Source organism: Lissotriton vulgaris, chromosome 1_1, assembly GCF_964263255.1.
Source record: "Lissotriton vulgaris chromosome 1_1, aLisVul1.2, whole genome shotgun sequence".
In the NCBI taxonomy this organism is placed as follows: Eukaryota; Metazoa; Chordata; class Amphibia; order Caudata; family Salamandridae; genus Lissotriton; species Lissotriton vulgaris.
In genome coordinates, this window is record NC_141685.1 from 964,790,244 (window position 1) to 964,803,999 (window position 13,756).

The 13,756-nt window shown below is 42.9% G+C and overlaps 1 protein-coding gene across 8 annotated transcripts in view; it reads right to left on the reverse strand.

Moving 5' to 3' along the window:
* The window catches only part of STAT6 (signal transducer and activator of transcription 6), a 725,020-nt gene that overhangs the window by 309,646 nt on the left and 401,618 nt on the right, over nucleotides 1-13,756 (reverse strand). The gene's annotated exons all lie outside the window — the stretch shown is intronic.

A 13,756-nucleotide genomic window follows, 5' to 3' on the forward strand; every position in this document is an offset into this window, starting at 1 on the left:
CACCATGGGTCTTCCAAAGCACTCACAGCTAATGTGACAAGAGCACAATCCAGCCACACCACCTACCCCACACTACACAGTGATAGCAGCAGAGCATCAAGTGCAAGGACAAGACTGTATAGAAGAACAAGTTACTTACCCTTGGTAACGACTTTTCAGTTGGAAAATCGCTCTAACTACAGCATTACTCACCTTGTGAATATACCCTAGGCAGAAGACTGGATCCGGAAATTTTAAAGCAGTACTCCTGTGTAAAAGTGGGTGGTGGTGTGTGGCTCAGCGTCAACATCGTTCTCCTACGGATGTGAGAAGTGGAGCCACCCAGGGCCAGACTGGCCATAGCGGGCACCCGGCATTTCCCCTGTGGGACGGTTTTGTGTCCGCGGGGGCAGCTTTTGTCACTGAGGGCCGGTTTTGCAGCAGTGATGCAATATCTTCCCCCTGTAAGAAAAGCGGGAGAGGTGCTTCCTGCTAGCACCACTCTCCCCCTCTGGGCAGGTCGAGCAGCAACGTGGGTTGGTTGCTGTTCCCAGTCAGGCCCTGGAGCCACTCATGAGCACTGCCGTCAGTTGCTTTCTTAGGCTGTCAGTGCTCTCAGGTGCCTACCAGTAGATTGGCAAGACCAAGTGCACAGATCTCTAAATTGGGACCTTTTAAGGTGGAAAGGAGTCTAGTTCACAGAATGTAGAGCTCATGAGGAGTCTGCAGTTAGACTCCAGGAAGATCGTTGCGGAAGGTAACTTGTCTTTCTTATGGACATTTCCAACCAAAGATTCTGCACCTTGTGAATAGATACCAAAGCAATAATTCCTCCAGTGGAGATATGTCACCAGGCTCAGATACAAGATTTCTGTAGTGCTGAGTGGGCAAAATGTCCCCCTCTCAAAGGACCTGAATGTCAAGGTAGTAGTGCTTCGTGGAGATAAGTACCGAAGTTCACCTAGCTGCTTGACAAATGTCCAGGACAAGCTCTCCGAGAGCCAGTGCAGTGGTAGCAGTCTTAATGCTGGTGAAATGATCCCGTAAGTCCTTTAGTGGCTGCTTCTTTGCCAGTGTGTAGCGGATCATTATGCTGAGAACAATTCATCACATCGCCTTGCCCGTATTCGCTCCGCAGAATCCCATAAAAAAGCCGATTGTCTATCTGATGCTGTTTGTGTGATCAATATTAAAAATGTGCACCCTCTAGGGGTCCAAAAAGTCTCTTATACTCATTTGAGGGATGGGATGGAGCAAAGAATGCTATAAGAGTGCCAGAAGAGTGACTGCCAGCCCAACATAAAATGGAATGATCACATTTAGTTGAAAAGAAGCCTGGGATTCTTGAAAACACACCAGTGCCAATCAATTATACTTTACAGAAACAAACCAAGTTAGAGGAATTAAAAAAGAAATTAATATGGGCACTGTTACTTTGGCATTCATTGACCAAGTATTTACAGTCTAACATCATTCCTGTTGGTTTACAAGTTAAAAAAGAACTGGCAGTATTTGTTGATGATGCCAAATTTAAAGAGAATTTCAGTTTTGTGATCTATAATTGCTCCAGAAATTGGATGGTGTTGGGGGTGGGAACAGCTCTGGAATACGTGAAAAAACTGACTATAGAGATAGCAGACCTTAAAAGTGAGATATTTGATGAAGCTTTGAGTAATGTGAGGAAAGCTCTTGAGAAATGTGCAAAGACACCACTGGACTTTAGAATTTTCACTCAGGGTAAAAAAATCTGACAAATTAGCTAAGGACATTAAAAACTATTACAAGAAAGTAACCTATCCCTACCTTCAAGTTTATTATCTACAAGACGATAAAGTCCATTTCCCAGATAGAGGCAAGTGTTTTCCTTGTAAATTTGTAACTTTTTCATATTTATCAATATCCAGTGGTGCAGATAGTGATGCCAAACAACCCAGCACAAGGTTCCAATCATCTATACAAGATTTTCAGGACTTCCATCAGTGACCTTTTTTAGCGGACAATAGATGAAGATCCACCATGGGAAGGGGGAAGGACCGGGGGCAGAACAGTGATCAATGCAGGGAATGGAGAGCAGGGAGTTACTACTAACAGGAAACTCATGGAGAAATTCAGAAGAGACTGTAAAATTAGTGTCCTGTCCAAAGGCTTGCCGTTTGTTCGAACCGTAATTCGTAACTCGTTTAACATTCAGATGGAACTTTATCAGTTCTTTAGGAAAATAAGACTCAGGCACTATTTCCACAAGGTTCTTTATCAATCCAAGCACGATGTCACCGGTTTTTAGACTACCTTCCACATTTACATCACCAGCAAACTGTATGTCACATGAAAGTCTTTCATTCAAACAAGTTATTCTCAGGGACACTGCTAATGTTCTTGACAAAAGAGTTTACAATAAGCATAACTTTAGCAAATTGGAGAATATGAGCTTACTCAAACTTAAGAAAAATTAGATCATAATAAAACCAGCAGACAAGGGAGATGCAATAGTGGTCCAGGATGTGGGAGATCATAAAGAGTCAATTGTATCATATTTAAGTATAAAGGATCATTACAACAAACTGAGAGGAGATCCCACTTCACAAATTAGTGGCATGAATAATGAAATGAATAGCAGTGGGTTACTTAACGGCTATCTCAGTGACCATAAGTTTGAATATTTAAATACAAAATATTTGAGAATATCCACCTCATACACACTCCCCAAAATACACAAAAGGTTGGATAAACCACCTGGCCATCCTCTTGTGCCTGGAAGGGGTTCTGCCCTATAACATCTTTAGAAAGACAAGAGAAGTGTTGGATCCGATACAGCTCTTGTTTTGTGTGTGACTATGAAGAAGTAATCTGTAAATCATTTTGGTCATTTTATGGGTTCTGCCAGGACGTTTGATACACTGCGTTAAAGAAAAACACTTTCACTTCCATTTAGTGGTACTATCAGTACAGAAGACTCTTATTCTATTCCAGTACAAATACAAAGACAGTAATCCCATGTTGGCATGTGCCAAGATGACTCAGGTGTCCCTTTTGGATGTCCTGATGAAGACCCCACTATGATGTCCTACTGACACATTAATAAGGCAGGTCGAAATGTTGATGGGATCCATTTATATGCCTGTATCTAAGATATCACGTTGGGCCAACAGATTTGGGAATCATGTGGACAGTCCCAACTGTAGAGACTCTAATGAATTTTGTTATAGACCAGGCTTTCTTGAATAGCATATGTATACGTCCATTTTAATCTATGTATCATACATTGGTTTATACACTGCACAAGCCCTTTTGCACTAACCACGGAATACCTTTTTCAATATGATTGTGAATAGTATCAATGATATTGATATATAATCTCACACATTATTATTTTAGATTTTTTCACTCTCTTGTGCATAGCCTGAAGAAAAAAATGTACTTGTTTTCTTTGAGTATATAGAGTAAATCCGACACAATCATTCTTGTTATATATTATTCCTCTGATGGTGGGCTGAAAGAACTTCAATGCCAACAAAATTGTCCTGAAGTCCAATAAAATGATGTGGACTAAAATCTCTCCGCTGGACACCAGAGACCTCGAATCTCCACCTCTCCAAGATGGCGTCCCCAGACAGATGTTATGCATCTGTAACCACCAAAAGCTCTGGGTCATGGTCCAGCAGCCATCACTGCAGATCTTTTGTAGTCTTGTCTAAAATCTGGATACAATCTAACTGAGTCCCCTGGTGCTGTGCCCAAATGGACTTAAAGTGCAGAGCTCACTTGCGCCATCGGGTATGTTTGACCAGCAGGATGCAAGAGACCAATAATCCCCACAACTCAGAGTCATCCACACTGAGATACAGGACAGAAGCTCAAGTATTGGAATCCTGAACTCTCTGCTCCAGCGGAAAAGCACAAAACTATACCATATCCAGAATAGCACCGATGAACAGGAGCGACTGGTACGATTTCAGCACATTGATAGTGAACCCTAAGGAGTTTAGAATGTTCGCATTCATCTGGAGGTGGTGGACGACTGCCCAGGGTGAGTCCACCTTCAGCATCCAGTCACTGAGGTAGGGGGAAGACTGGTACCCCCTGCAAAGGTGTATTGCGACCACAACCTACACTTTTGTGAACACCTAAGGGGCACTGGCAAGGCCAAAAGAGAGCACTGCAAACTGAAAATACTCCTGACCCACTATGAACTGTAGATTGCGCCTGTGTGCCTGCAGTACGGGGATATGTTAATAAGTGTCCTATCCAGTCTCTGGGGTCTGGAGCAGACATGATCTGAACTAGTGTTAGCATATTAAATATATCCTTCCCCAGCAAGGTGTTGAGAGAACGAAGCTTCAAACTAGCATGAAGGCCTCTGTCCTTTGGGATAAGGAAGGAGTGGAATTAACGCCCAGTTCTGACTTCTGAGGCTGACATCCTCTCTATAGCTGCTTTGGGCAAAAATGTACTTCCTGCTGCAAGACAGACAGGTGGTCCTCCGTCAGCAACTCTGCAGTAGGTGGAAGATGGGGTGGGGAGAAATCAGAGGGTGTAGCCCCGATGTACAGTTTGGAGGACCCACTTGTCTTAATTGATTGATTGCCACCCGAGGAGGAAATATCAGATCCTGCCTCCAGAAACGTGGCTGTGTGCCAAAAAGTACGCAAAAAGATCTGAAGGAATCAGATCAAGAAAACCTAGCTGACAGATGAGACATTTCCAGAATGGGATATGTCTCAAGGAAAACAAGTTGGGCAAGGGGAAAAAAACTTTTTTTCTTTAGTCCCCTCTCTCACCGGAGTTTCCTCACGGTGACATGCTTCATCATAGGGGCTTCCCAACCCGCTGCGGGTTGAGGCGTGCTACGACTAACGGTATTGCGTAGGAGCACTTTCAATTGTGGACTATGTGTCGTGTCATGTGAAATAGGGGGAAGTGAGTGGAGTGGTGAGGGTTAAAAATATCCTACTAGTGAGCTAAACAAACTTTATTCATGCGCCTAGCGGATACATTACAAGTGGGGTGGTTTACTAGGTGGGCTGGTTCTATTATGAAAAACAGTACCCTAGTAAAAAAGTCAACTAGTTTCGAGCTGTACCCCTCAGCTCTTCTTCAGGACTTCACAGGGTCCCGCCCTGGGAGTGCCACTCCAAAAAAGTGAAAAGTATGCCTACTTTAATAGAAAATTATACATACAATTTTTTCTGCAATTCAATGGCATATGTTTTATAAGGCTAAACTGGGCCTCATGGTCAATCGCGGGAAGGATATGGAGTCCACGTAAACACTTGTTACGAGACTCTTTCTAATCGGAAAACCTACTCGGCTTCCCTCGAAGGACACACTAAAGCGGTTTTAGGGCTGCAGATGCTTGAGGGGTAGCAGACTGAGCTGCATGTTGTCCTTTGTGCCCTGGGAGAGATAAAAGTCCTGTTAAGCTGGTGGAGGGACCGAATGCTGGCGCAACTAAAACTCCTGCCATAGCCACAAAGGGGGTGAAATTGTTGGAATGGTCTGGTGGGGGCAGAAAGACCCAAGGAACATGATGTGGCCCTACTTTCCTTAAACCGTTCCAGGGCCGATTCTGGCTTGTCCCCAAAAAGGCAAAAACCATAAAACGGCTTGGCCATCACAGATGACTGGACATCCCCGGAGAAGCCTGCAGACTTCATCCAGGTGCCAAAATGCTACATTGCTTGACCCAAACAGTTGTTTGTATCCAAACAAGACAAGATTGCAAACATTGCTTTGTTTCAGCCATACTGCATAGCTTAAGAGCTACACTCATACCCATTGCTTGACCCTAACAGTTGGTCATGTCAAAAATCAGACCAGATTGCAAAACTTGCTGTGTTGCAGCCATACTGCATAGCTTAGTTCATGGACGCCCTCAGGTTGTCTTGAACTACAGCCAATATCTGAGTCACTGTGTCCCATAGAGCATGGGAGTAGTGGCCTAGAAGACAGCTGGCATTCTTTGAACACAGAGCAAGGTTCACAAAAGAAAAACTATGTTTGCCAAAAGTTTCGATTCTTTTAAACTCATGGTTAGGTAGGGTGGTGGGGAATGAGTTGGGATTTGACTTAATGATGGATGCATGGATCACCAAACTCTCTGCCGTAGGACGTTGTGCAAGAAAAGCAGGGTCACCTGGTGCTGGTGCAGAGCGACCTGCGTATTCACTGTTTCGCCCACCTTCCCAAGATGGTATTTGTGAGGGCTTCATTGAACGATAGAAGAGGTTTTGTAGGTGCTTGACAGGGCTAGAGCACCATTATCAAAACATTGGTCTTCACCTCCCTAGTGGGAAGTTGTAGGTTAAGTACCACTGCTGCTCTTCCTTTAACGATGGCGAATGAGGAATTTTCCTCAGTGGCTGGGCCAGGAGGCTAAACAAGGCAAGCATGTGGAGATATACCCTGGCCACTGGCATCTTGGAATTGTTCATACTAATTTCATGATCATATTGGTGGACAAAATTATCACCCTCAAAGACTGATCATTGTCTCAATCAGAGGCGAACACATTATGCAAAGTCTGGCCAAGATCACCCGCAGAGACCGCACCAACGGAGTCGGAGGAGGAATCGCCATCGTCCACAAGAACAGCATCAGGGTCTCGACCAGGACCAACGACACTCTCAGCACCGCCGAACAAATGCATTTCCAGATCTACACAGACCCCAACTCCACCCTCAGAGGCACCCTCGTCTACAGACCCCCCGGACCCCAACCCCAGTTCAGCGACTCCATCGCCGACTTCATCAGCATGCAAGCCCTGGCCTCCACCGACTACATCCTCCTCGGAGATCTGAAATTTCACCTTGAGAACAACAACAACAGCAACTCCACCACCCTGATCGATAACCTCGCCAACCTCGGACTGAGGCAACTTGTCACAACGCCTACCCAATCCGCTGGCCACACGCTCGACCTCGCCTTCTCCTCAAGCTCCTACGTCTCCTTCAGCCACACCACCGAACTCCTCTGGACCGACCACTGCTGCATCCACTTCACCTTTCAGAAACCCACCACACACCACCGCACCCAAGAGATCCCCTGCCACTGCTGGAGCAAAATCGCCGAAGACCAACTACGCGCAAACCTGGCTCTCAGCCCACCCACCAAACCCTCCAACACCGAAGATGTTGCCCACAACATCATACGCTGGATCGACGACTGCGCCAACACCTTCGCCCGCTGAAGAAACCCTCCTACAGAGACATCAGCAAGAGGGCTTGCTGGTTCACCCCAGAACTCCTGGCCTCCAAGCGAGTCTGCCGGAAACTAATGAAGAAATGGCACAGTGAACAGACTCCGGACAGCCACGCAGCCCACAAGGACGCCATCTGCAACCACCATCACCTCATCAGGACTGCCAAGAAGACCTCCTTCAAAGACCGCCTCGACAACAACGCACACAATTGCAAGGAGCTCTTCAACATCTTGAATGAACTCTCCAACCCCAGCTCCAACACCAACAACATCCCGCCGTCGCAGGCCCTGTGCGACTCCCTCGCCATTTTTTTCCACCGCAAGATAGCAGACATCCATGACAGCTTCAACACCCAGCCATCCCATACACACTTCAACACAACAGACTCTCTACACACCCTCGACCTCGACCCCCTGCTAGCGTGGGCCAAGGTGAGCATCGATGACACCATCAAGACCATAAGCACAATCCACTCCGGCTCCCCGTCGGACCCATTCCCACACCACATCTTCAACAAAGCCAGCAGCTCCATCGCACCCCATTGGTGCAACGTCCTCAATCTTTCCCTCGAGACCACGACCTTCCCAGATAGATTGGAAACCCGCCGAGATCAACACCCTACTCAAAAAACCCAAGTCGGACCCAAGAGACCTCAAGAACTTTTGTCCCATCTCTCTGCTTCTGTTCCCGGCCAAGGTCATCGAGAAAATCGTCAACAGACACCTAACCCGATACCTCGAAGAAAACAGAATCCTGGACCCTTCCCAGTCAGTGTTCCGCAGCAACCACAGCACCGAGACTGCACACTATGCGCAAGCCTCCACGCCGAGGGATCCGAGACAAGGCTCTGGAATGGGCCACCTCCTTCCTCTCCGGCAGAACCCAGAGCGTCCGCCTCCACCCATTCCGATTGCAAGCCCCCGAGATCATCTGTGGCGTACTCCGGGGATCTTCCCTCAGCCCGACTCTGTTCAACATCTACATGGCCCCGCTCGCACACGTCGCCCGACAGCACAACCTCAACATAATCTCCTACGCTGACGACACTCAACTGATCCTCTCCCTCATCAAGGACCCCTTCACCGCAATATCCAACCTCCACTAAGGAATGAAGGCCGTCGCTGACTGGATGTAGATCAGCCGACTAAAGCTGAACACAGACAAGACGGAGGTCCTCGACCTCTGCTCCAAACCTTCAGCCTGGGATGACTCCTGTTGGCCGACGGCACTGGGGGGAGCCCCGACACCCACTGACCACGCACGCAACCTGGGAATCATCCTCGACTCAATGCTCTCCATGACCAAGCAAGTTAACGCCATCTCCTCCACCTGCTTCAACACCCTCCACATGCTCCGCAAGATCTACAGGTGGATCCCGACAGAAACAAGAAGAACAGTCACCCATGCCCTCGTCAGCAGCAGACTCGACTACGGAAACGCCCTCTACGCGGGAGCCCCGACCAAGCTCATCAAACGACTGCAACGCATCCAAAACGCCTCTGCAAGACTGATCCTCGACGTACCACGCCACAGCCACATCACCCCCCACCAGAGAAACCTGCACTGGCCCCCGTCAACAAGAGGATATCCTTCAAGCTCCTCATCCACGCACACACGGCAGTCCACCAGACCGACCCAGCCTTATCTCAACAGACGACTTTCCTTCTACAGCCCCAACTGCCAGATCTGCTCCGCGGACCTCACACTCGCCACCGTCCCTCGCATCCGAAGAACAACCTCTGACGGGAGATCCTTCTCCCACCTCGCTGCCAAGACCTGGAACACCCTCCCACTGAGCCTAAGACAGACCCAAGACCTGCTGACCTTCAGGAGGCTACTCAAGACCTGGCTGTTTGCCCAGTAGTGCCCCCCCAGCGCCTTGAGACCCTCGCAGGTATGTAGTGCACTCTACAAATGACTGATTGATTGATTACTATGTAGTAAAGGCATAGTATCAGATTCAGAGATATCGACTTCTAGCTGCCCTCCAGAAAGAACCGAGCATGGTCTCAGTGCTCAGAAAGCAAGAGATATAAATCCTCCTCCGGCGTTGGCATTGGTGCTGATGTAAAGGGTACTGGTGTAGCTGATAGCACCTGATCTGATGTCAGTGGTGGAGCCGCTGCAGAACCCGATGCGGTTTTGAGGGGCACAGACAAAGCAGAGGGCAGACAGGCTGGCAGAATCAAACTGGAGGCACAAATGAGGCTGAAAATAAGCAGCATGGCCTCCCTAAAGGCATCCATTTGCTGCGAGTCATCGATGAAGCTGATAATTCTAGGCGCATCAACACTAGAATAAGAATTGGATGTGAGGGAGGGTGCACAGTCTAAATATCGAGTTTTTATTTCAACCTACAGAAATATCGAGTTGGGAATATCGAAGGGACAGAATATCGACATCAAGAATATCGGTGACCAGAATATCGACCTGAAGGTAAGAAATATAGTTTTTGTTAATATCGAAGTCAGTAATATCGTTTGCAAAAATATCGTTGTAAATTATATCTGTGTTTATTTTAGTGTTATGTATTTTAGTATGTATTTTATATGTATGTGTTCTATATTGTTTGTTAAGTATTGTATTTTGGTTTTAAATATATATCTTTCATTTTTAGAAGTTACTTTTTTTTAAAGTAATTTTTGCGTTTTAGTACCGTAGCAGGTTGTGGGTTTATAGGGGAATATGGTGGGAAGCAATTTAATTATAGTAAATTGAATAATAGTTTTTAGAAATTTTTAAATACTTTTTAATAAATTTTGTGTTTTAGTTCCATAGTGGGTTGTGGGTTTATAGGGGAATAGGGTGGGATGTAATTTAATTATAGTAAAGTAATAATACATTTTTATTTCGTGGTATTGCTAATTAATTTATTGTTAATTAATTATCAATTGGTAAATAATTGTAATGAATTAATTAATTGATAATTATATTAATTGTGTTAATTTATTTTAGGAACAGTTGTGGGTTTATAGGGGAATAGGGTGGGAAGTAATTCATTTGAATACAGTAATTAATAATTTGTATTTATTAGTATTGATAATTAATGTATTGTTAATTATTAATTGGTAATACAATTTTTTATTGATTAATTGATAATTTTATTAAGTATGTTAATTGTGTGAGCGGGTTGTGGGTTTATAGGGGAATAGGGTAATTGTTCATTTTTTAAAATGTAAGACATCTAAGCGGTTAGGGTAAAGTACCTTGGGCACACTTGCTGATTATACTGATGTGTGGAAAGATTATTATAATGAACACTGGAGCTCACTCTGTGTGGTCCACCGCTGCAGGACCACAAATAACTAAGGCAATAAATGTTAATCAGAGGAGCGCCAAACAATTTCAAAAAAATGTTCAACCATCCAAAATTTTAATTCGTATTCCAAGCAAATTTCAAACAATACATCAGCCGACGCGTTTCCTCCTAAAAGGACATCATCAGGGCCTTTCAAATCACTGGCTCTACAATTTTGTTCTTTAAATTTGCAATCTTTTAGCGCCTATTATTCATGTAATTTTATAGTATTTCCAATGGAGTATGGTGTTCCCACGTTCGACATGGCCCGATAAATCCTGCAGACCGAATTATAATAGAGAAGAAGATTGTGACTGCTTTTGTTATATGGATTTTGAACTGTGATCATTGAAAAAAAGAAAAAAAGAAAAAAGAAAGAATCTTCTTGAATTCAACATACTGCCTAAGGACTTATTATTGGAAGGCTCCCAAAAATTTGGGATGGTTGAAATTTTTTGGGAAATTATTATTTGGCACACCTGATTCGCATTTATTGTCTTAATTATACATTTTTATTTATTTGTATTGATAATTAATTTATTGTTAATTAAATATTAATTGGAAATTCATTGTTATTAATTGATTAATTTATAATAATATTAATTGTGTTAATTTATTATTTTAGGAGTGGGTTGTGAGTTAATAGGGAAATAGGGAATGTAGTAATTTAATTATAATAAAGTTATTAATACATTTTATTTATTGGTATTGATAATTAATTTATTGTTAATTAATAATTAATTGGTAATTGTTTTATTTATTTATTAAGTGATTATTATATTAATTTTGTTAATTTATTTTAAGAACAGGTTGTGGGATTTTAGGGGAATAGTGTGGTAAGTAATTTAATTTAAAAAAAGTATTTATTATTTTTTAATTATTGGTATATATAAATATTTTATTGTTAATTAATTATTAGTTGGTTATTTCATTAAAAACAAAATTAATAAGCATGTTAAATGCAACCCTCTGCTATCCAACACATGCCCTACTGTTGCACTCTGTGGAGTTGGAATAGTTATTTTTACCCCTACGCTATCCAACACTTTCCTAACTGTTGCACTCTCTGGAGTTGGAATAGTAATTTTTACCCCTACACTAGCGCTATCCAACACTTTCCCTACTGTTGGACTCTCTGGAGTGGGAATAGTAATTTTTACCCCTACGCTATCCAACACTTTCCCTACGGTTGCACTCTCTGGAGTGGGAATAGTAATTTTTACCCCTATGCTATCCAACACTCTCCCTACTGTTGCACTCTCCGGACTAGGAATAGTAATTTTTACCCCTATGCTATCCAACTCTTTCCCTACTGTTGCACTCTCTGGAGTGGGTATAGTAATTTTTACCCCTACGCTATCCAACACTTTCCATACTTTTGCACTCTCTGGAGTAGGAATAGTAATTTTTACCCCTACGCTATCCAACACTTTTCCTACTTTTCCACTCTCTGGATTGGGAATAGTAATTTTTTACCCCTACACTATCCAACACTTTCCCTACTGTTGCACTTTCTGGAGTGGGAATAGTAATTAATAACCCTACGCTATCCAACACTATTATAATTGTATGTGTATATATGTATTTATAATGTATACAATGTTTTTTAACAATTTATAAGTTAATACAATATTTAGTTATAAATATTATTAAGTATATATATATTATATTTTATATGTATGTTTAATTTATTTTAACATTATATGTATGTTATAATTTTAAACATTTTTAAATATTTTCAATTGTTTCTTTTAATTATATGTATTATTTACTGTATTTTACATAATTTTTTAACATTAAAAAAAACCCGATACTTTTAACAACTAAGGGCCATATGTAGGAGGCCAAATACCGGTCTGTAACGACCGATTTCGGCCGTTACTGACCGGTATTTGGAGTTTCAGATGTAGGAGGCCAAAATATTTCCAATTCTGTAAATTTTACCTATTCTGTAAATTACCGATTCAGTAAATTTACAGATTCGGTAATATGGGATGTAGGTGGCCCTAAATAATTTGTTATTTACCATCAAATTCTATTTGATGGTAAATAACGAATTCCTGTGTACATGCACATCTGTGCATGTACACCTGTGCCATGTGGCACACATACATGCCCTAATGGCACACAGCCTGAATCCGGGGTGCATCAAAGTGACACCCTGTCCCCCTTGTAAAATTGGTAATTTTACCGAATCGGTATTTACTGATTCTGTAATTGCTATTGGTTCCTATGGGCCTCAAGGCCCATAGGAATCAATGGCAATTACCGAATCGGTAAATACCGATTCGGTAATTACCGAATGTTACCGATTCGGTAATTATTTCAGTAAAAATACCTACATAGCATTTACCGATTTGTAAACACCGAATCTGTAAAATTCGGTATTTACGAATCGGTAAATGCCATTTACCTACAAATGGCCCAATATTTTTTCTCTCGCTATTTTCTGTACTTACCATAAGTAGATATGACTTCGTTATTGTGGACATCAATATTTTGCCTTCGATATTTTTGACGTTGATATTTCTGCAGTCGATATTCTGTCAGTGATTCGTGAGGGAGATTGATAGCGAGACCCGGAGTTACAATGATACCCTCACCTTCTCTGGAGTTCGAGAGTGGCAGAAAGGGGCTGATTCCCTCTTCAATGTATCTGATTCTTTTGGGACTTACCCGAAGACTTCGACCGCATCTATGATCTGACATGGGAACAACTTCAAGAGCAGGTACAGGACCTGCCTTTCATCGTCAACATGTGGCGTTTTAGAATTGAACGCTTACACAACTCATATCTCACTCATTTTCTCTTCTCATTCAAGCAGAGGTATTGTCAGAAAACGCATTAAATACAAAAATCTGGTCTTGATGCATGACATAAAGAACTCTCCATTTAGGCAGCATGGCGAAAATGTACTGTTCCATCTATGATATTCCATGGGGCATCATGCTACCCCACTCCCCCCCCCCCCTCAAATGTGCTTTAGCAACTCATTGGGAGTATGAAGTTCTGTATAAATACAACTACAATACAACAACACATACTTGAAACCTACATCACTGGGAGGCCATAATAATGGTAATACACAGCAGGGCAAATCTCTGTTGGCATAACCTATCCCTACCTTCTATAAATGTACAGAATGTATTTACACCCTGATTCAAAGTTGTGCTTTAAATTCCGATACATATACAAATGATTGTTTGCACACAAATCGGACTTCTGAGTTATACCTCAATTGCCACACTGCAACTTTCTCTTGACAGATTTCACAAGAAAA